Source organism: Triticum aestivum, chromosome 1B, assembly GCF_018294505.1.
Source record: "Triticum aestivum cultivar Chinese Spring chromosome 1B, IWGSC CS RefSeq v2.1, whole genome shotgun sequence".
Lineage (NCBI taxonomy): Eukaryota > Viridiplantae > Streptophyta > Magnoliopsida > Poales > Poaceae > Triticum > Triticum aestivum.
In genome coordinates, this window is record NC_057795.1 from 242883729 (window position 1) to 242905115 (window position 21387).

The following is a 21387-nucleotide window of genomic DNA, read 5'->3' on the forward strand; positions in this document are numbered from 1 at the left end:
TACGCACTACCATGCTCAGTGTCATATTTTCCCCAAGGTACAAGAAGTTACAAAGCAATAGAAAGAAGCCCGCAGGGAAAGTTTAGAAGAACCTGTGATGAAGGAAGTTGTTGGAGACCCTGAAGAAGGCCTAATAAAATTTTACTCCAACACTTGCTATGAAGGAAATATGCCCTAGGGGCAATAATAAAGTTGTTATTTATATTTCCTTATATAATGATAAATGTTTATTATTCATGCTATAATTGTATTAACCGGAAAGTACATATGTGAATACATAGACAAAACAAAGTGTCCCTAGTATGCCTCTACTTGACTAGCTCGTTAATCAAAGATGGTTATGTGTCCTGACCATAGACATGTGTTGTCATTTGATGAACGTGATTACATCATTAGAGAATGATGTGATGGAAAAGATCCATCCGTTAGCTTAGCATAATGATCGTTAAGTTTTATAGCTATTGCTTTCTTCATGACTTGTACATCTTCCTCTCACTATGAGATTATGCAACTCCCAAATACCGGAAGAACACCTTGTGTGCTATCAAACGTCACAACGTAACTGGGTGATTATAAAGATGCTCTACAGGTGTCTCCGAAGGTGTTTGTTGGGTTGGCATAGATCGAGAATAGGATTTGTCACTCAGTATATCGGAGAGGTATCTCTGGACCCTTCGGTAATGCTCATCACTATAAGCCTTGCAAGCAATGTGACTAATGAGTTAGTTGTGGGATGAAGCATTATGGAAAGAGTAAAGAGACTTGCCGGTAACGAGATTGAACTAGGTATGATGATACCAACAATCGAATCTCGGGCAAGTAACATACCGATGACAAAGGGAACAATGTATGTTGTTGTGCGGTTTGACCGATAAAGATCTTCGTAGAATATGTAGGAGCCAATATAAGCATCTAGGTTCCGCTATTGGTTTTTGATCGGAGATGTGTCTCGATCATGTCTACATAGTTCTCGAACCCGTAGGGTCCGCACGCTTAACGTTCGATGATGATTTGTATTATGAGTTATGTGTTTTGATGACCGAAGTTTGTTTGGAGTCCCGGATGAGATCACAGACATGACGAGGAGTCTCGAAATGGTCGAGAGGTAAAGATTGATATATTGAAAGGTTATATTCGGACACTGGAATAGTTTCGGAGAGGTTCAGACATTTTTCAAAGTACCGGGAGGTTACCGGAACCCCCCGGGAAAGTTAATGGGCCTACATGGGCCTTAGTGGAGAAAGGAGGCAGCGGCCAGGAGATGGCGTGTGACCCCCCCCCCCCAGCCCAGTTCGAATCGGACAAGGGGTGTGGGTGAGGCCCCTCTTTTTCTTCTCCCTCTCCACTTCTTTCCCCCTTTCCCAGTTCGGAAAAGGAAGGGGGAATCCTACTAGGACTAGGGAGTCCTAGTTGGACTCCCCCCTTGGCGCGCTCCCTCTAGGACAGTCGCCCCCTCCTCACCTCCTTTATATACGTGGGTAGGGGGCACCCGAAAGAATCATCAATTTTTCTCTTTGCCGTGTGCGGTGCCCCCCTCCACAGTTTACTCCTCCGATCATAGCGTCGTAGTGCTCAGGCGAAGCCCTGCGCAGATCTCATCATCAACACCGTCACCACACCGTCGTGCTGACAAAACTCTCCCTCGACCCTCTACTAGATCAAGAATTCAAGGGACGTCATCGAGCTGAACTTGTGCTGAACACAGAGGTGCCGTATGCTCAGTACTTGGATCAGTTGGATCGTGAAGACGTTCGACTACATTAACCGCGTTAACTAACGCTTCTGCTTTTGGTCTACGAGGGTACGTGGACACACTCTCCCCTCTCATTGCTATGCATCTCCTAGATAGATCTTGCATGATCATAGGATTTTTTTGAAATTGCATGCTACGTTTCCCAACAATGGTATCCGAGCCAGGTCTATGCGTAGATGATATGCACGAGATCAACATAGAGATGTTCATCATTGAAAACTACTCCATGTCACGTGATGATCAGACATGGTTTAGTTGATTCGGATCACGTGATCATTTACATGACTAGAGGGATTTCTATCTAATTGGGAGTTCTTTAGTAATATGATTAGTTGAACTTTAATTTATCATGAACTTAGTCCTGATAGTTTTTTCCACATCTATGTTGTTGTAGATCAATGGCTCGTGCTACCATTCCCTTGAATATTAATGCGTTCCTAGAGAAAGCTAAGTTCAAAGATGATGGTAGCAATTACACGGACTGGGTCCATAACTTGAGGATTATCCTCATTGCTGCACAGAAGAATTACGTCTTGGAAACACCGCTAGGTGTACCACCAGCCCCAGCAACTACAGACATTGTGAATGCCTGGTAGTCATGTGTTGATGACTACTCGATAGTTCAGTGTGCCATGCTTTACGGCTTAGAATCGGGAGTTGAAAAACATTTTGAACATCATGGAGCATATGAGATGTTCCAAGAGTTGAAGTTAATATTTCAAGCAAATGCCCGAGTTGAGAGATATAAAGTCTCCAAAAATTTCTATAGCTGCAAGATGGAGGAGAATAGTTCTGTCAGTGAACACATACTCAGAATGTATGGGTACCATAACCACTTTGACTCAGCTGGCAGTTAATCTTCCTAATTATAGTGTCATTGACAGAGTTCTTCAATCACTGCCACCAAGCTATAAGGGCTTCGTGATGAACTATAATATGCAAGGGATGGAAAAGACAATTCCCGAGCTCTTCGCAATGCTATAGGCTGCGGAGGTAGAAATCAAGAAGGAGCATCAAGTGTTGATGGTTAACAAGACCACTAGTTTCAAGAAAAAGGGCAAAGGGAAGAAGGGGAACTTCAACAAGAATAGCAAGCAAGTTGTTACTCCCGGCAAGAAGCCCAAGTCTGGACCTAAGCCTGAAACTGAGTGCTTCTGCTGCAAAGGGACTGGTCACTGGAAGCGGAACTGCCCCAAGTATTTGGAGGATAAGAAGGATGGCAAAGTGAAAGGTATATTTTATATACATGTTATTGATGTGTACCTTACTAATGCTCGCAGTAGCGCCTGGGTATTCGATACTGGTTCTGTTGCTCATGTTTTCAACTCGAAATAGGGGCTATGGATTAAATGAAGATTGGCTAAGGACGAGGTGACGATGCGCATCGAAAATGGTTCCAAGGTCGATGTGATCGTCGTCGGCACGCTACCTCTACATCTACCTTCGGGATTAGTTTTAGACCTGAATAATTGTTATTTGGTGCCAGCGTTGAGCATGAGCATTATATCTGGATCTTGTTTGATGCGAGACGGTTATTCATTTAAATCAGAGAATAATGGTTGTTCTATTTCTATGAGTAATATCTTTTATGGTCATGCACCCTTGATAAGTGGTCTATTTTTGTTGAATCTCGATCGTAGTGATACACATGTTCATAATATTGAAGCCAAAAGATGCAAAGTTAGTAATGATAGTGCAACTTATTTGTGGCACTGCCGTTTAGGTCATATTGGTGTAAAGCGCATGAAGAAACTCCATGATGATGGGCTTTTGGAATCACTTGATTATGAATCACTGGGTGCTTGCGAACCATGCCTCGTGGGCACTAAGACTCCATTCTCCGGAACAATGGAGCGAGCTACTAACTTATTGGAAATAATACATACCGATGTATGCGGTCCGATGAGTGTTGAGGCTCGCGGCGGGTATCGTTTTCCTGACCTTCAAAGATGATTTGAGCAAATATGGGTATATATACTTGATGAAACATAAGTCTGAAACATTTGAAAAGTTCAAAGAACTTCAGAGTGAAGTGGAAATCATTGTAACAAGAAAATAAAGTTTCTACGATCTGATCGCGGAGGCGAATATTTGAGTTACGAGTTTGGCCTTCATTTGAAACAATGTGGAATAGTTTCGCAACTCACGCCACCTGGAACACCACAGCATAATGGTGTGTCCGAACGTCGTAATCGTACTTTATTAGATATGGTGCGATATATGATGTCTCTTACTGATTTACCACTATCATTTTGGGGTTATGCTTTAGAGACGGCTGCATTCACGTTAAATAGGGAACCATCTAAATCCGTTGAGATGACACCATATGAACTATGGTTTGGCAACAAACCTAAGCTGTCGTTTCTTAAAGTTTGGGGTTGTGATGCTTATGTGAAAAGCATCAACCTGATAAGCTCGAACCCAAATCGAAGAAATGCGTCTTCATAGGATACCCAAAGAAAACTGTTGGGTACACCTTCTATCACAGATCCGAAGGCAAGATATTCGTTGCTAAGAATGGATCCTTTCTAGAGAAGGAGTTTCTCTCGAAAGAAGTGAGTGGGAGGAAAGTAGAACTTGATGAGGTAATTGTACCTTCTCTCGAATTGGAAAGTAGTACATCACAGAAATCAGTTCCAGTGATTCCTACACCAATTAATGATGAAGCTAATGATGATGATCATGAAACTTCAGCTCAAGTTACTACCGAACCTCATAGGTCAACCAGAGTATGATCCGCACTAGAGTGGTATGGTAATCATATTCTGGAAGTCATGTTACTAGACCATGATGAACCTACGAACAATGAGGAAGTGATTGTGAGCCCAGATTTCGCGAAATGGCTTGGGGCCATGAAATCTGAGATGGGATCCATGTATGAGAACAAAGTGTGGACTTTGGTGGACTTGCCCGATGATCGGCAAGCCATAGAAAATAAATGGATCTTCAAGAAGAAGACTGACGCTGACGGTAATTTAACTATCTACAAAGCTCGACTTGTTGCAAAAGGTTTTCGACAAGTTCAAGGACTTGACTACGATGAGACCTTCTCACCCGTAGCGATGCTTAAGTCTGTTCGAATCATGTTAGCAATTGCTGCATTTTATAATTATGAAATTTCACAAATGGATGTCAAAACTACATTCCTTAATGGATTTCTTAAAGAAGAGTTGTATATGATGCAACCAGAAGGTTTTGTTGATCCAAAAGGTGCTAACAAAGTGCAAGCTCCAGCGATCCATTTATGGACTGGTGCAAGCCTCTCGAAGTTGGAATATACGCTTTCATAATGTGATCAAAGCATATGGTTTTATACAGACTTTTGGAGAAGCCTGTATTTACAAGAAAGTGAGTGGGAGCTCTCTAGCATTTCTAATAATATATGTGGATGACATATTGTTGATTGGAAATAATACATAATTTTTGGATAGCATAAAAGGATACTTGAATAAGAATTTTTCAATGAAAGACCTCGGTGATGCTGCTTATATATTGGGCATCAAGATCTATAGAGATAGATCAAGACACTTAATTGAACTTTCACAAAGCACATACCTTGATAAAGTTTTGAAGAAGTTCAAAATGGATCAGTCAAAGAAAGGGTTCTTTCTTGTGTTACAAGGTGTGAAGTTGAGTCAGACTCAATGCCCGACCACTGCAGAAGATAGAAAATGAAAGTCATTCATATGCCTCAGCCATAGGTTCTATCATGTATGCAATGCTGTGTACCAGACCTAATGTGTGCCTTGCTATAAGTTGGGCAGGGAGGTACCAACGTAATCCAGGAGTGGATCACTGGACAGCGGTAAAGAACATCCTGAAATACCTGAAAAGGACTAAGGATATGTTTCTTATTTATGGAGGTGACAAAGAGCTTGTTGTAAATGGTTACGTCGATGCAAGCTTTGACACTGATCGGGATCACTCTAAGTCACAAACCGGATACGTATTTATATTGAATGGTGGAGTTGTCAGTTGGTGCAGTTCCAAGCAGAGCATCATGGTGGGATCTACGTGTGAAGCGGAGTACATAGCTGCTTCGGAAGCAGCAAATGAAGGAGTCAGGATGAAGGAGGTCATATCCGATCTAGGTGTAATACCTATTGCATTGGGTCCAATGAAAATCTTTTATGACAATACTGGAGCAATTGCCTTGGCACAGGAAACCAGATTTCACAAGCGAACCAAACACATCAAGAGACACTTCAACTCCACTAGCAATCAAGTCAAGGAGGGAGACATAGAGATTTGCAAGATACATATGGATATAAATGTTGCAGACCCGTTGACAAAGCCTCTTCCACGAGCAAAACATGATCAACACCAAGACTCCATGGGTGTTAGATTCATTACTATGTAATCTAGATTATTGACTAGTGCAAGTGGGAGACTGAAGGAAATATGCCCCATAGGCAATAATAAAGTTGTTATTTATATTTCCTTATATCATGATAAATGTTTATTATTCATGCTAGAATTGTATTAACCGGAAACTTAGTACATGTGTGAATACATAGACAAAACAAAGTGTCCCTAGTATGCCTCTACTTGACTAGCTCGTTAATCAAAGATGGTTATTTTTCCTGACCATAGACATGTGTTGTCATTTGATGAACGGGATCACATCATTAGAGAATGATGTGATGGATAAGACCCATCGCTTAGCTTAGAATAATGATTGTTAAATTTTATTGTTGTTGCTTACTTCATGACTTATACATGTTCCTCTGATTATGAGATTATGCAACTCCCGAATACCGGAGGAACACCTTGTGTGCTATCAAACGTCACAACGTAACTGGGTGATTGTAAAGATGCTCTACAGGTGTCTCCGAAGGTGTTTGTCGAGTTGGCATAGATCGAGAATAGGATTTGTCACTCCGTGTATCGGAGAGGTATCTCTAGGCCCTCTCGGTAATGCTCATCACTATAAGCCTTGCAAGCAATGTGACTAATGAGTTAGTTATGTGATGAAGCACTACGGACCGAGTAAAGAGACTTGTCGGTAATGAGATTGAACTAGGTATGATGATACTGATGATCGAATCTCGAGCAAGTAACATACCGATGACAAAGGGAACAACGTATGTTGTTGTGTGGTTTAACCGATAAAGATCTTCATAGAATATGTAGGAGCCAATATGAGCATCCAAGTTCAGCTATTGGTTATTGATCGGAGATGTGTCTCGATCATGTCTACATAGTTCTCGAACCCGTAGGGTCCGCACGCTTAACGTTCGATGACGATTTGTATTATGAGTTATGCGTTTTGATGACCGAAGTTTGTTTGGAGACCCGGATGAGATCACGGACATGACGAGAAGTCTCGAAATGGTCGAGAGGTAAAGATTGATATATTGGAAGGTTATGTTCGGACACCGGAATAGTTTCGGAGAGGTACACACATTTTACGGAGTACCGGGAGGTTACCGGACCCCCCCACCGGGAAAGTTAATGGGCCTACATGGGCCTTAGTGGAGAGAGGAGGTAGCGGCCAGGAGGTGGCGCACCCCCCCCCCCCGAAGCCAAGTACGAATTGGACAAGGGGTGGGGGCGCGGCCCCCCTTTTTCTTCTCCCTCTCCACTTCTTTCCCCCTTTCACACTCCGGAAAAGGAAGGGGGATACTACTAGGACTAGGGAGTCCTAGTAGGACTCCCCGCTTGGCGCGCCTCCTCTAGGCCGGCCGCCCCCTCCTCCCCTCCTTTATATACGTGGGCAGGGGGCACCCCAAAGAATCATCAATTGTTCTCTTTGCCATGTGCGGTGCCCCCCTCCATAGTTTACTCCTGCGGTCATAGTGTCGTAGTGCTTAGGCGAAGCCCTGCACGGATCACGTCATCAACACCATCACCACACTATCATGCTGAAAGAACTCTCCCTCGACCGTCTACTGGATCAAGAGTTCGAGGGACGTCATCGAGCTGAACATGTGCTGAACACGGAGTTGTCGTACGTTCGGTACTTGGATTGGTTGGATCGTGAAGACGTTCGACTACATCAACCGCGTTAACTAACGCTTTCGCTTTCGGTCTACGAGGGTACATGGACACACTCTCCCCCTCGTTGCTATGCATCTCCTAGATAGATCTTGCATGATTATAGGATTTTTTTTGAAATTGCATGCTACGTTTCCCAACATGCTATTCATGTGGAGAAGGACATTATTCCTAGTATTGTACAAAGGAAAGAGAAGAGTATCTCAGAGACTTCCCGGCAGCGGAAGTGAAGTTTCAACCTCGAGAAATAGAAGCTCAGATCATTACGGAGAAACCCAAGAAGAGAAAACGAAGGCATCCTGAGAACAACCCAATTTCTGCAAAGATGGACATGAGTAATATCATTTGTTACAGGTGCAAGGATTTAGGTCATTGATGTCTACTACGCAACTTTATTCTTGTAGACATGTGTTGTGCCTCTAAGCGCAGAGTTTTGTAGAACAGTAGCAATTTTCCCTCACCTAGATGACCTAAGGTTTAAAGATAGTCTCTCTCAAGCAAACTTGCAATCAAATACAAGAAATATCTTGTGTCCCCAAAACACCCAATACAATGGCAAATTGTATAGGTGCACTAGTTCGGCGAAGAGATGGTGATAAAAGTGTAGTATGGATTGTAGATATGAGTTTTTGTAGTGCGAACAATAAAAAACAGCAAGGTAGTAAATGATAAAACGGAGCACAAATGGTATTGCAATAATGGAAAATGAGGCCTAGGGTGCATGCTTTCACTAGTGCAATCTCTCAACAATGCTAATATAGTTGGATCATATGATTATCCCTCAAAGTGCAATAAAGAATCACTCCAGAGTTCCTATTAGCGAAAAACAAAAGATAGAAATTGTTTGTAGGGTACGAGACCACCTCAAAGCTATTCATTTCCGATCAATCTATCCTAGAGTTCATACTAAAATAACAGCAAGCTATTCTTTCCAATCGATCAAATCAAGAGTTCATACTAAAATAACACCATATGATGCATATAAACCAACTCTAATGTCACCTAGATACCCCAATGTCACCGCGAGTACCCGTGAGTTAATTATACGATATGTATCAAGCAATTTCAGATTCATAATACTGAATCCACACAAAGAACTACAAGGGGACCCAAAATTTCTATCGGAGAAAAGATAATAAAAACATGCATCAACCCCCATGCATAGATTACCCCAAGGTCACCGCGGGAATCCGCAAGTTAAGTGACATAACATATATCAAGTGAATCAAAATAATACCCCATTCTCACCACGGGTATTCATATGCAAGGCATATATCATGTGTTCTCAGATCTGAACATTCAATCCGACAAGACAAAACTTCAAAGGGTAAAGACTCAATTCATCACAACAAGTGTATAGAGGGGAGAAACATCATATGATCCATCTATGTTAACAAAGCCCATGATACATCAAGATCATGAAATCTCCAGATCGCGCGCGAGAGAGAGAGAGATTAAACACATAGCTACTGGTACAAACCCTCAGCCCCGAGGATGGACTACTCCCCCTCATCATGGTGGCAGCCGGGATGATGAAGATGGCCACCGGTGATGATTCTCCCCTCCGGCAAGGTGCCATAACGGGATCCCGATTGGTTTTTGGTGGGAACAGAGGCTTGCGGTAGCGGAACTTCTGATCTAGGGTCTCCCCGAGGGTTTTTGGAATATTTGGGAATTTATAGGGCGAAGAAGGGGTACGGGAGGCCACCGAGGTGGGCACAACCCACCAGGGCACGCTTGGCGGCCCAAGCACGCCCTGGTGGGTTGTGCCCCCCTCAAGTCACCCCCAGGTGCTGCTCTGGCCCAATGGTTATCTTCTGGTCCATAAAAAGTCGTCAAAAAGTTTTGCGGTGTTTGGAGAACTTTCATTTCTGCACAAAAAAACAACACCACGGTAGTTCTGCTGAAAACAGCGTCAATCCGGGTTAGTTCCATGAAAATCATACCAAAACCATATAAAATTACTATAAACATGGCATGAATACTTCATAAATTATAGATACGCTGGAGACGTATCAGCATCCCCAAGCTTAATTCCTACTCGTCCTCGAGTAGGTAAATTATAAAAGAAATAATTTATGAAGTGTGAATGCTAGGAAAGTGCACAAGTTTGATCAATGAAAATTTCAATCACTTTTCCTAGCATCATCACAGCAAAAAAATCTTATAAAACTTCCCATGTTATAGTAGCAACCAATTCACATGTTAAGGTACAAACAATGAATTCTCTTGAAACTCAACAACCTATATTCTCAGTCACCAAGAAATTGCAATTCAACTTATTCAACAGAGTCTAAGTAAGAGCTCCACATACTCAAGCATCATATAGTCTTCTATGATTGCTAAGACTCACCGCATACACATGTGCAAAATGTTTCAACTGGACACATAGAAAGATAGGGGCTTATAGTTTCGCCTCTCAACGTATTCACCTCAAGGGTGATGTCAACAATAATAACTCATGCTACCCATATTCAACTAGACATATGTGCCTAGATCTTTCCTCACCACATGATGCTTGCCAAAGGAGAAAAATAAAAAGGAATAGAGAGAAAAAACTTTGACTCTTTGCATAAAAGTAAATACATAAAAGTAAAGATAGGCCCTTCGCAGAGGGAAGTAGAGGTTGCCATGCGCTTATTTGTTTGTATGTTCAACCCCTTAGTGCAAAAGAACGTCACGTTATATTGCCCCTTATGATAGCAACCTTTATTATGCAGTCCGTCACTTTTATTCTTTGCCATCACAAGTTCGTACAATGCTCAATTTTCTCTTACACTAAATGATCTAACACTTTTAGAAACAATTTTTATTGCCTTATTGCACCGATGACAACTTACTTGAAGGATCTTGCTCAATCCTTAGGTAGGTATGGTGGACTCTCAAAACAAGATATGGGTTTAAGGGTTTTTGGATGCACAAGTAGTATCTCTACTTGGTAATTTTTGGCTCGCAAAGATAGGGGCAAGCACCACATGTTGAAGGATCTATGATAATATAACTACTATGTGAATATGAACAAACATAAATCATTACATTGTCTTCCTTGTCAAACTTCAATAATTTTGGCATATAATATTTTGATGGGGGCTCACAATCACAAAAGATTTCCAAGATAGTGTATTTGCATGTGAAAGTTCTCTTCCTTATACTAATCATTCATGAATTGCTTGTATGACCAATATTGTGATTGTCAAGCTTCAAAAGATTTCACTTTCTAAACCCAATGTGAAGCTACCACTAGGCATGATATGAACATATAATTTCAACTTCATGATATTCAATTCATTCAACAATTTACTCATGGGATATAAGTGAAGCACAAGAGTAAATGACAAGCTACTCCAAAAAGATACAAGTGAAGATCAAACAAGTAGTTATGTAAATGGGTAGCTATTTGAGGACTCTCTCTTATTTAAAAACTTTCAAATCTACATATTTTATTAAAACAGCAAGCAAAACAAAGCAAAATGACATTCCAAGCATATCACAACTCATGTGAAGAAGCAAAAACTTAGGCTCAACCGATACTACCCGATAACTGTTGAAGAAGAAAGGTGGGATGCCTACTGGGGCATCCCCAAGCTTAGATGCTTGAGAATTCTTGGAATATTAACTTGGGATGCCTTGGGCATCCCCAAGCTTGAGCTTTTGTGTCTCCTTAATTCCTCTCATATCACGATTTCCCTAAATCTCAAAAACTTCATCCGCACAAAACTCAACAGGAACTCATGATATAAGTTAGTATAAACCAAAGAAAAAACCTTATCATTCTCTACTGTAGAAAATCACAAAAATTATTATTCAACATTGCATACTAATGCCTCTGCATATTTAATACTCCTGTCCTCAAATAGAATAATTAAACAAGCAAACACATGCAAACAATGCAAACATAATAGCAATCTGCCAAAATAGTACAGTTTGTAAAGAATGCAAGAGTATCAATACCTCTTAAACTCCAAAGATTATGAAAGTCTACCAACTTGTAGAAAATTTATCAGAGCTTATTTTGCAAAACGTTTCAACATTTTATCACATTCTGACTTTTCTAGGCAATTTTTGCAACAGCGTAAACTTTCTATTTTCAAACAGCAACAAGTAGACTTCCAAAATAGGCAAGGCAATGGCTATACTTGACATTTTTATTGAAATAAAAGATGCAAAACTTTATTCTAAATAACAGCAAGTAAATCCTAAAAAAATAAATTGACGCTCCAAGTAAAACTCATATCATGTGACGAATGAAAATATAGCTCCAAGTGAGGTTACCGATAATGTTGGAGACGAAAGAGGGGATGCCTTCCGGGGCATCCCCAAGCTTAGTTGCTTGGATATTCCTTGAATATTACCTTGGGGGTGCCTTTGGCATCCCCAAGCTTAGGGTCTTGTCACTCTTTATTCTCCTCATATCGATATCTCACCCAAAACTTGAAAACTTCAATCACACAAAACTTAATGGAACCTTCTGACATAGGTTAGTATGATAAAGAGCAAACCATTTCACTTTTGCTATTCCCAAAGACAAGATTAATAATTGTTTCCGCACAATTCCTACTGTAGCATATCATTTATACGATTTATATTGAGAAATATAAGCCAAAGAAACAAGGAAACAAGCAAACTATGCATTGAAAACAGAATCTGTCAAAAACAGAACAGTCTGTAGTAATCTGTACTCAAACCATACTTCTGCTACTCCAATAATTATGAAAAAATTAGTACCACATGAGAAATTTGTATATTAATCTTCTGCAAAAGAATCAACTCAAAAGCACTCTTCTGTTAAAAATGAGAGTTATTTTCGTGAGCGCAAAACTTTCTGTTTTTCAGCAAGATCAAATCAACTATCACCCAACATGATCCCAAAGGCATTACTTGGCACTTTATTGAAACAAAAACAATAAAACATGAGTACTACAGTACAATAATCATGTGAACACACAAAAACTGTAGGTGAAAGTGTTGGGTTGTCTCCCAACAAGCGCTTTTCATTAATGCCTTTTAGCTAGGCATGATGATTTCAATGACGCTCGCATAAAAGATAATAGTTGAAAACATAACAAGAGCATCATAAATCATAAGTTCCTCTCAGAATAATTTTCAGTACCATCATGAATAGATTCATCCATATAACCATCACATAAAGCATTCTTTTCATGATCCAAAAGCATAGAGGATTTATCACTCTTTATGGCATACATGTCATCATAAGTAGCAACTTTGTTCTCATCATAGTCAATTGAAACCTCTTCCAAAATAGTGGATGTATCACTAAATAAAGTCATGACCTCTCCAAATCCACTTTCATCAATATTGTAATAAGATTCAACACCCTCCAAAATAGTGGGATCACTACTACCTAGAGTTGACACTCTTCCAAACCCATTATCAGCATTGTAATCATCATAAATAGGAGGCATACTATCATCATAATAAATTTTCTTATCGAAAGTAGAAGGAATCAAATGATCATATTCATTATGCAGAGCATCCCCAAGCTTGGGACAAGCATTACTGTCATCAAAAAAATCTTCAAACATTTCATACTCATCAAACATAGCATACCCAAGCTTGTGGTTTTGCATATCATCATAATCATTCTTATCAATAGCATGAATGGAACCAATAGTATAGCAAACATTATTATCATATTCTTCCAAGCAAGTGCCAAAAAGATTTTCAAGCTCATAAAAGACATCATTGTCTTCCCAATCATAATCATCACAACAAGTAGTAGGCATCACAAAATCATACTCAGTATCATCATTCTCCATCAACATATTTGATTCACTCTCATGAGGTACAATGGTGATAGGAGCAATATTACTTGGGATAGTTACCTTTTTACCTCTACTTTTTCTTCTTTTTTTCTTCTTCACCACCTCACGTGTGGGTTTAATCAATTTTTTCGAGCTTCTTGTTGAAGAGATTGATTGGATTGGAAGCTCCTCCTTGTTACCTGATTCATCATAAGAAACACTAGGAGGGTATTGGGAAATATCACAATGTTTGGACACGATTTGATCATGAAACAAGTAGCACTAGAGATTTAAATGACCATGCTCATTGCAAAGTTCACAAGGATGGCAAAAATATTTAATCTTTCAGCACAATCATCTAGCCTCTCTTGCAACTTTTTCGTTTCTAAATATTTATGCTTCTTACAAAATCTATCTTCCCTTTTTTGTGTGTGTGTGCACTCCCAATTTACTCCACAAAAATTGACATTCTTATAGGAGACATCATTATCATGGCTAGTGCAATCATCATTAGCATTTTGGATATTCAAAGAATTCATACTAACAACATTGCAATCATGGTCGTCATTCAAATAATTTGTGCCAAACATTTTATTGACTTCTTCTTCTAACAATTGAGCACAATTTTCCGAACCATCATTTTCAAGAAAGACATTATAAAGATGATCAATAATATGATGCAACCTCAATTCCATTTTTTATGTAGTTCTTTTTTATAAACCAAACTAGTGATAAAACAAGAAACTAATATATCCACTTTCAAGATCTAAAGATATACCTTCAAGCACTCACCTCCCCGGCAACGACACCAGAAAAGAGCTTGATGTCTACTACGCAACTTTATGCTTGTAGACACATGTTGGGCCTCCAAGCACAGAGTTTTCTAGGACAGTAGCAATTTTCTCTCAAGTGGATGACCTAAGGTTTATCAATCCGTGGGAGGCGTAGGATGAAGATAGTCTCTCTCAAGCAACCCTGCAATCAAATACAAGAAATCTCTTGTGTCCCCAACACACCCAATACAATGGAAAATTGTATAGGTGCACTAGTTCAGCAAAGAGATGGTGATAAAAGTGTAGTATGGATAGTAGATATGAGTTTTTGTAGTGCGAACAATAAAAAACGGCAAGGTAGTAAATGATAAAACGGAGAACAAACAGTATTGCAATAATGGAAAATGAGGCCTAGGGTGCATACTTTCACTAGTGCAATCTCTAAACAATGCTAACATAGTTGGATCATATGATTATCCCTCAAAGTGCAATAAAGAATCACTCCCGAGTTCCTATTAGCGGAGAACAAAAGATAGAAATTGTTTGTAGGGTACGAGACCACCTCAAAGCTATTATTTCCAATCAATCTATCCTAGAGTTCGTACTAAAATAACAGCAAGCTATTCTTTTCGATCGATCAAATCAAGAGTTCATACTAAAATAACACCATATGATGCATATAAACCAACTCTAATGTCACCTAGATACCCCAATGTCACCTCGAGTACCCGTGAGTTAATTATGCGATACGTATCAAGCAATTTCAGATTCATAATACTCAATCCACACAAAGAACTACAAGGGGACCCCCAAAGTTTCTATCAAGGAAAGATAATAAAAACGTGCATCAACCCCTATGCATAGATTACCCCAAGGTCACCGTGGGAATCCGCATCTTGAGTGCCATAACATATATCAAGTGAATCAAAATAATACCCCATTGTCACCCCGGGTATTCATATGCAAGCCATATATCATGTGTTCTCAGATCTGAACACTCAATCCGACAAGAAAAAACTTCAAAGGGTAGAGACTCAATTCATCACAACAAGTGTATAGAGGGGAGAAACATCATATGATCCATCTAAGTTAACAAAGCCCGTGATACATCAAGATCGTGACATCTCAAGAACGCGCGCGCGAGACAGAGAGATTAAACAGATAGCTACTGGTACAAACCCTTAGCCCCGAGGATGGACTACTCCCTCCTCATCGTGGTGGCCACCGGGATGATGAAGATGGCCACCGGTGATGATTCCCCCCTCCGGCAGGGTGCCGGAACGGGGTCCCAATTGGTTTTTAGTGGCTACAGAGGCTTGCGGTGGCAGAACTTCCAATCTAGGGTCTTCCCGAGGGTTTTCGGATTTGGGAATTTATAGGGCGAGGAAGGGGTATGAGAGGCCACCGAGGTGGGCACAACCCACCAGGGCACGCCTGGGGGGCAGGCGCGCCCTGGTGGGTTGTTCCCCCCTCAGGGAACCCCCAAGGTGCTGCTCTGGCCCAATGGTTCTCTTTTGGTCCATAAAAAATCATCAAAAAGTTTCTCCGTGTTTGGAGAACTTTCATTTCTGCACAAAAAAACAATACCACGGTAGTTCTGCTGAAAACAGCGCCAGTCCGGGTTAGTTCCAAGCAAATCATACCAAAACCATATAAAATTATTGTAAACATGGCATGAATACTTCATAAATTATAGATACGTTGGAGACATATTAGTCATTACGCTGATAAATGCCCAGAAAAGAAGCTAAAAATCCAAGGAGCCTACATAATCACAAAGAAGCCCTGAGACATGTTGGAAGTCATTTGTTTTCGCTGCAAGGAAGCAGGATATTTTGCTAAGGAATGTTCAGAACAGATGAAAGCTGGAGCTTAGTAGTTGGGATTTTGATATGGAGAGTAGTAGACAGCAATTTTATTTTCATAGGTTTGATGAGTTGAATTATGTAACAAAAGTCTCAGAGTTGGTAATGAATTCATGAATCAATAAAGTTAATGTGTTATGATTTCATATATTGTATTAATGAGTTGTTACTCTCTGAACCAAGAACTCTGGACCAGTTTCGAGGATATGAGAAATATGCTCTATGAAAGAATTTGTGCATTTCAGGGGTGGTAGTGCCCTGTGAGAACACTTGACCGATAGAAAGGAAAATGTATTCCATAAAGTGGAGTTTGAAAAAACAATAACTTTGAATTTTGTCTTGATACGATGGCTACCTCAAGAGTATGAAGGAAAGAAGTACTGATGGAATTATAGTAGGTGTAGTGTTAGAATATAGAACAATTGTAACTCTAGGATGAGTTAAAGCTATACAGGTGTTGAAGTGGGTCCATAACCCACAGGCCTAGGAATTTATAAGGAATCAAGGACTCCCTGGAAGAAGAAATTTGGAAGAATCTATGATTCCATTAGCAGATGTTTCATAGGAGGTTACGCACAAACCCGAGAGTGGTGAAGAAACGCTAGATGTCTTGTTCAGCTTGCAGAACAAATGGATTTACCCGACCTAGTTCCAGGACAAGAAAAATTCTGCAATGCTTGTGAGAATGCCCGAGTGTTATAAATGCGAGATTCTCTAAACCTTATACAGGGTAATGATTCGGGTGCGGAATGGATTGATCACCATACCGACTTACTCCTATCATATGCTCTTGCTATTTGGAATGGTAAATCTGAGTGACCTACCCATCACAGAGAGATGACGATATTAGATCTTATTTAAACCATAGAATGGTAGGACGATGGAACCATGTACAGGCAACCGCTGCCAATTGTAGGATATACGATGAGATTCAACCCATACCAGTTTCCTACAGAAACCAGAAATTGTTGACCACCATGAGATATCGGTAATTGTTTAGTATTGACGACAGACCCGTCGGATAAGAAGACACAGTATCGGAAGAACCTTAACATGAAGAAGGGATACATATTTTGAAGAAAATGTTATGCCCTGCCGGAAGAGCCTCCGTGTAGGAGTGACTCAGAAGATATAATAAGACCGACAGTGTCCACACTAAGGATGGAGTATATGAGTTTTGATGGAACCGTAACCATGCTTCTAACTGTGGTAGCACCCCAGACCCCTCCAGTCAATGGTTTTGATGGAAGACCCCCAAACCCTAACCTTCTTGCTAGCCTCTTCAAATCTTGAGGACGGGATTCATTTTAAGTGTGGTAGGTTTGTAACATCCCAAAATTCTAAATTTTGGAATGTTACATTAAATAAATAGTTTTGATTGTTTGTCTGATTGTTGTGTGGTTGCTTGTGTGAAATTGAGTGAAATTTGAAACTTTTTGAAAGTTGAATGAGAGGGAATGAAATGACTTTCCTAGACTTTCCCCTTTGTCTTTTGGATCTCAATGAATTCAAATTCATTTCATCACAAAACCCTAGAGTGAAGATGATATGACTTCTTCCATTCCAAGAAATGAAAAGGGGTTTGAAAAGACTTGAATTCCATCTGAAAATATTTAAAATTTGAAACTGTATGCAACTCAATGATTTTCAGGAGAGAAGATAAAATGACTTCTTCAAATTATATGAAATCTGAGTTGGAAGTTTAAAAGAATCAAATTGAAAGCCCTTTGAAGGTATTTCGAAAACCACTTTCATTCAGGACTTAGTTGCCTTTTATTCTAAAAAAATCTCCTATAAATAAATAAATGGAAATAAGGGTAAAATGATTCCCTTCAATGGATAATTAGGAGAACATAAATTTGAAATCATTTTGGTATTTTAAAAATGATTTTTTTGGGTTTAATACAACAGTAGCATTGTTTGCTTTATTTATATTTTTGAGGATTTTATTTGGCCACAAAAATATGTTCATGTTTGAGGAAATTTTTATTCTGAAAATTTGGTATATAATATGCCTATATAAAATGTTTTTTTATTTTGTTTATTTTTTCCTTGTTTTAAAAAAAATACGCCCCAGGCCAGGCTAGGCGTGTAGGCCGGCCAAGCCCAGGCTATCGCTAGAAGGCTTGCACGGGAGGAACTCCCAGGAGCCGCTGGCTCGCTTCTTCTCATGATCTCCCTCTTGTTTTTTTCTTTCTCGCACTGGGTCCCGCCCCTTTTCTTTCTTCTTCTCCACGAAGAACAGAATCTACGTGACGCCGCCATCGCACATGCGATTGCCAAACCCTAGCCCATGGCCTACCTGCTCCCCAAGGAAAATGTCCTATATATAGCCCTATGTAACACCCCCAGTGTCATGCTACAGTAATCCCCTGTTAATGGAGCCATGTCATCATGTTACTCTTGCTAAACTTCACTTGATTCAAATCACAATTCAAATTCAAATCCAATCTAAAAGTCAAAACTCAAATTTGCCAAACATGAAAACTAAAATGTTCAAGGTGTGGCAAATAATCCCTAGGTATATGTCATGTTGGAACCAGCCTCTTTTGGATTCCAAAAGTGCTCCTGGAAATTATTTAGTGGTCCAGCAGAATTTAAACTTAGCCTTTTCAATTTATAAAAATGGTCAGGCAACTCCTTTTGGCCTCAAACTTTTCGTGTCTCCTAGAAATAAGGTGCTTGATTTATGTGACAAGTCTCATCTCTAGCAAAACTCCTTTAGTTTTACAATTAAATACAAAACAGTAAAGAAAATAAGGAATAGAAAAGGAATGTGTTAAAAGGCTAAGCTAGTGCTACAATGGCCCAACCCACCCAACCTACAGTGGCCCAGCCCACCTCTCCTCATCTCCCTCCTCTCGCTACAGGAAAACGGAGAGGGTGTGGCGGCCATCCCGAGGACGTGGCCGTCCCCCAGCCACGTGCGGCCATCCCCGACCCCCCCCCCTCTTGGTTAAAGAGCACCCCCTGGAACCCTAGATCAAAACCCTAGCTTAATTCCCCTCGCTCCCTCCCTCACCATCATCGTTTTGGACGCGCTCGAGCTCGTGGTCGCCATGGCTGACCTCGTCGACGCACCCACCGTCATCCCCGCGCATTGAGGTCGCGTCCAGGAGCTCCGACGAGTTCGTCTACGTCCTCTATGGCCACCCATTCGAGCTCAACGCCTCTGCATCGTACGGATTGAGCTTCTTCTTCCTCGGTTGCCGCCGACGTTCTTCTTCAAATTCGTCTGATCCTGCGCTCCTAAGCTCCCACTGGGCCTACTTGTGCCTCCATAGTGAGCTCCTCCCTCAGATCCCCTTTTCCCCCTTCAATTTGTACGCCGTAAGCCATCGTCACCGTTGTGCCCAAGCTTCAGCGTACGTGTACATGTGTGCATACTGCCGCTGCGCTGCCTCTTCTCCTTACGAGTTGCTGCTGCTCTTAACTGCTCCATGCCACTGCTGCTACTCCTCATTGCTACTGTTCTACCATTGTTGCTCCTTAGAACTCCTGCTGGCCGCTACCTCCCTGTCACGCCTGCGCCCGCTTGCCGCCGTCACCGCCCGCGCCCTACCGTGCATGTGCCAGCCGCGGCCTCTCTGCGCCCGCCTGCGTAGCTGCCCTTCGCCGCCCTAAACCCCTGGTCGCTCATGTGCGAGCTACTGGCCGTAGCCGCCGTGTGCTGGTGCATGTGTGCACAGCTATGGTGAGGCCGGCTGGGCTCTATCCACTAAGGCCGGCCCCATTCTAATTAGATAGTACTACTTAGGTTAGTTAGGTGTTAATTAGCCTAATGGCCCAATGATAGTGGGCCCCAATCTAAATAACATTTTAATTTAACTATAGTCAATGACATGTGGGACCCATAACACTGTTCATGTTTGACCCTAGTCAACACTTTGACTATTGACTGCTGACCGGGATGTTGACTAAGTCAACTAGGCCCTGGGCCCACATATCAGCTTCTCTGTACTTCTGGCTGGGTACACTTTTGGGTACCTGGTGTAGGGTGGAACCCTATGGGGAGATCTTTCACGAATTGGAGGGGGAATCCCTAAGAACAAGATGAACAAAAGAGGGAAAACAAGAGGAACACTCAAGAACAAGTCAAATCACACATCCACTAGACAATCAAACACATAAGATCCACAAGGTACATGAACAATCAAAGGGAAATAAGATACATGGTAGAGTTCATCCCAAATCCTATGAAGGAGATGAGGGCTTGATGATCCTATGATGGGGATCCTTCCCCAAGGAGGAGGTCTTGATGTTTGGTCACTCCAAGAGGAGGTCTTGATCTCCTAGTGGAGTGGATCCATGGAGCAAAGCTCACAAATGTCTATCAAATACTTTGCCAACCCTAACATATGGTCTAGGTACGGAATATATAGGCATGGGGACGAAGTGGATGAAGAGGAGGCCCAAACAGCAATCACAGCCGTCCATCCTGTAGGGCCCGTGCACACGGGGTAAGTTGGGCCCGTGCACACGAGGGTCCCGTGGGCACGGTACAGGCCCGTGCGCATGGGGTGCTCCAGCGCCAACTTCCTGAGTAGTCCGTGCGCACGGGGTCTTCGAGGCCCGTGGGCATGGGGTCGCCTGGGAGGTGCATATTTGATCTTGTTGCACTCCTTCTTCCTCCTTGTAGCCTTGGGGTCCTTCTCCTACTCCTTTGGGGTGTTCCTCACTAGCTTGTGGTCGTCGGTCTTCGTACCTAAGGACACATAGAGCACTTTTGTGAGGTAGCAAGCAAGTACAATGGATATTCATGATGTTCTCGAAGAAGAGCGGGTTCACCTTAATTCCAATGGCGTATGTTTGAGGTCTCGTCATATGTCCTCTTGGGGTATGGAGAGTAGTCGGAGTGTACATGGGGATGAGCGTGGGATGCTCCACATCATCTCCCCCCCTTGGGAAAGATCCGACCTCGGATCGTGATCCTCATCACCATGGAAACGGTTGTCATAGACGGACTTGTAGTTGGACGAAGTTGAAGACATGGCGCAATCCAAGTAGTCCAAGGTGTCACCGGAGTGATAGACATGCACAAAGAGCAAACACAAGCAAAGCAACACTCGGAAATACAATGGTTAGCGCACACAAAGTGTCCATCATGTAAGAATGAGTCTGTGCGACAAGTTTGGTCGTGACAGAGCGCATGAAGCTTATCAAGATGATGTAGAATGAGATGCAAAGCATTCATGGGAGGACATGCAATCATTGTGCACACAAATGTGTTGTAAATA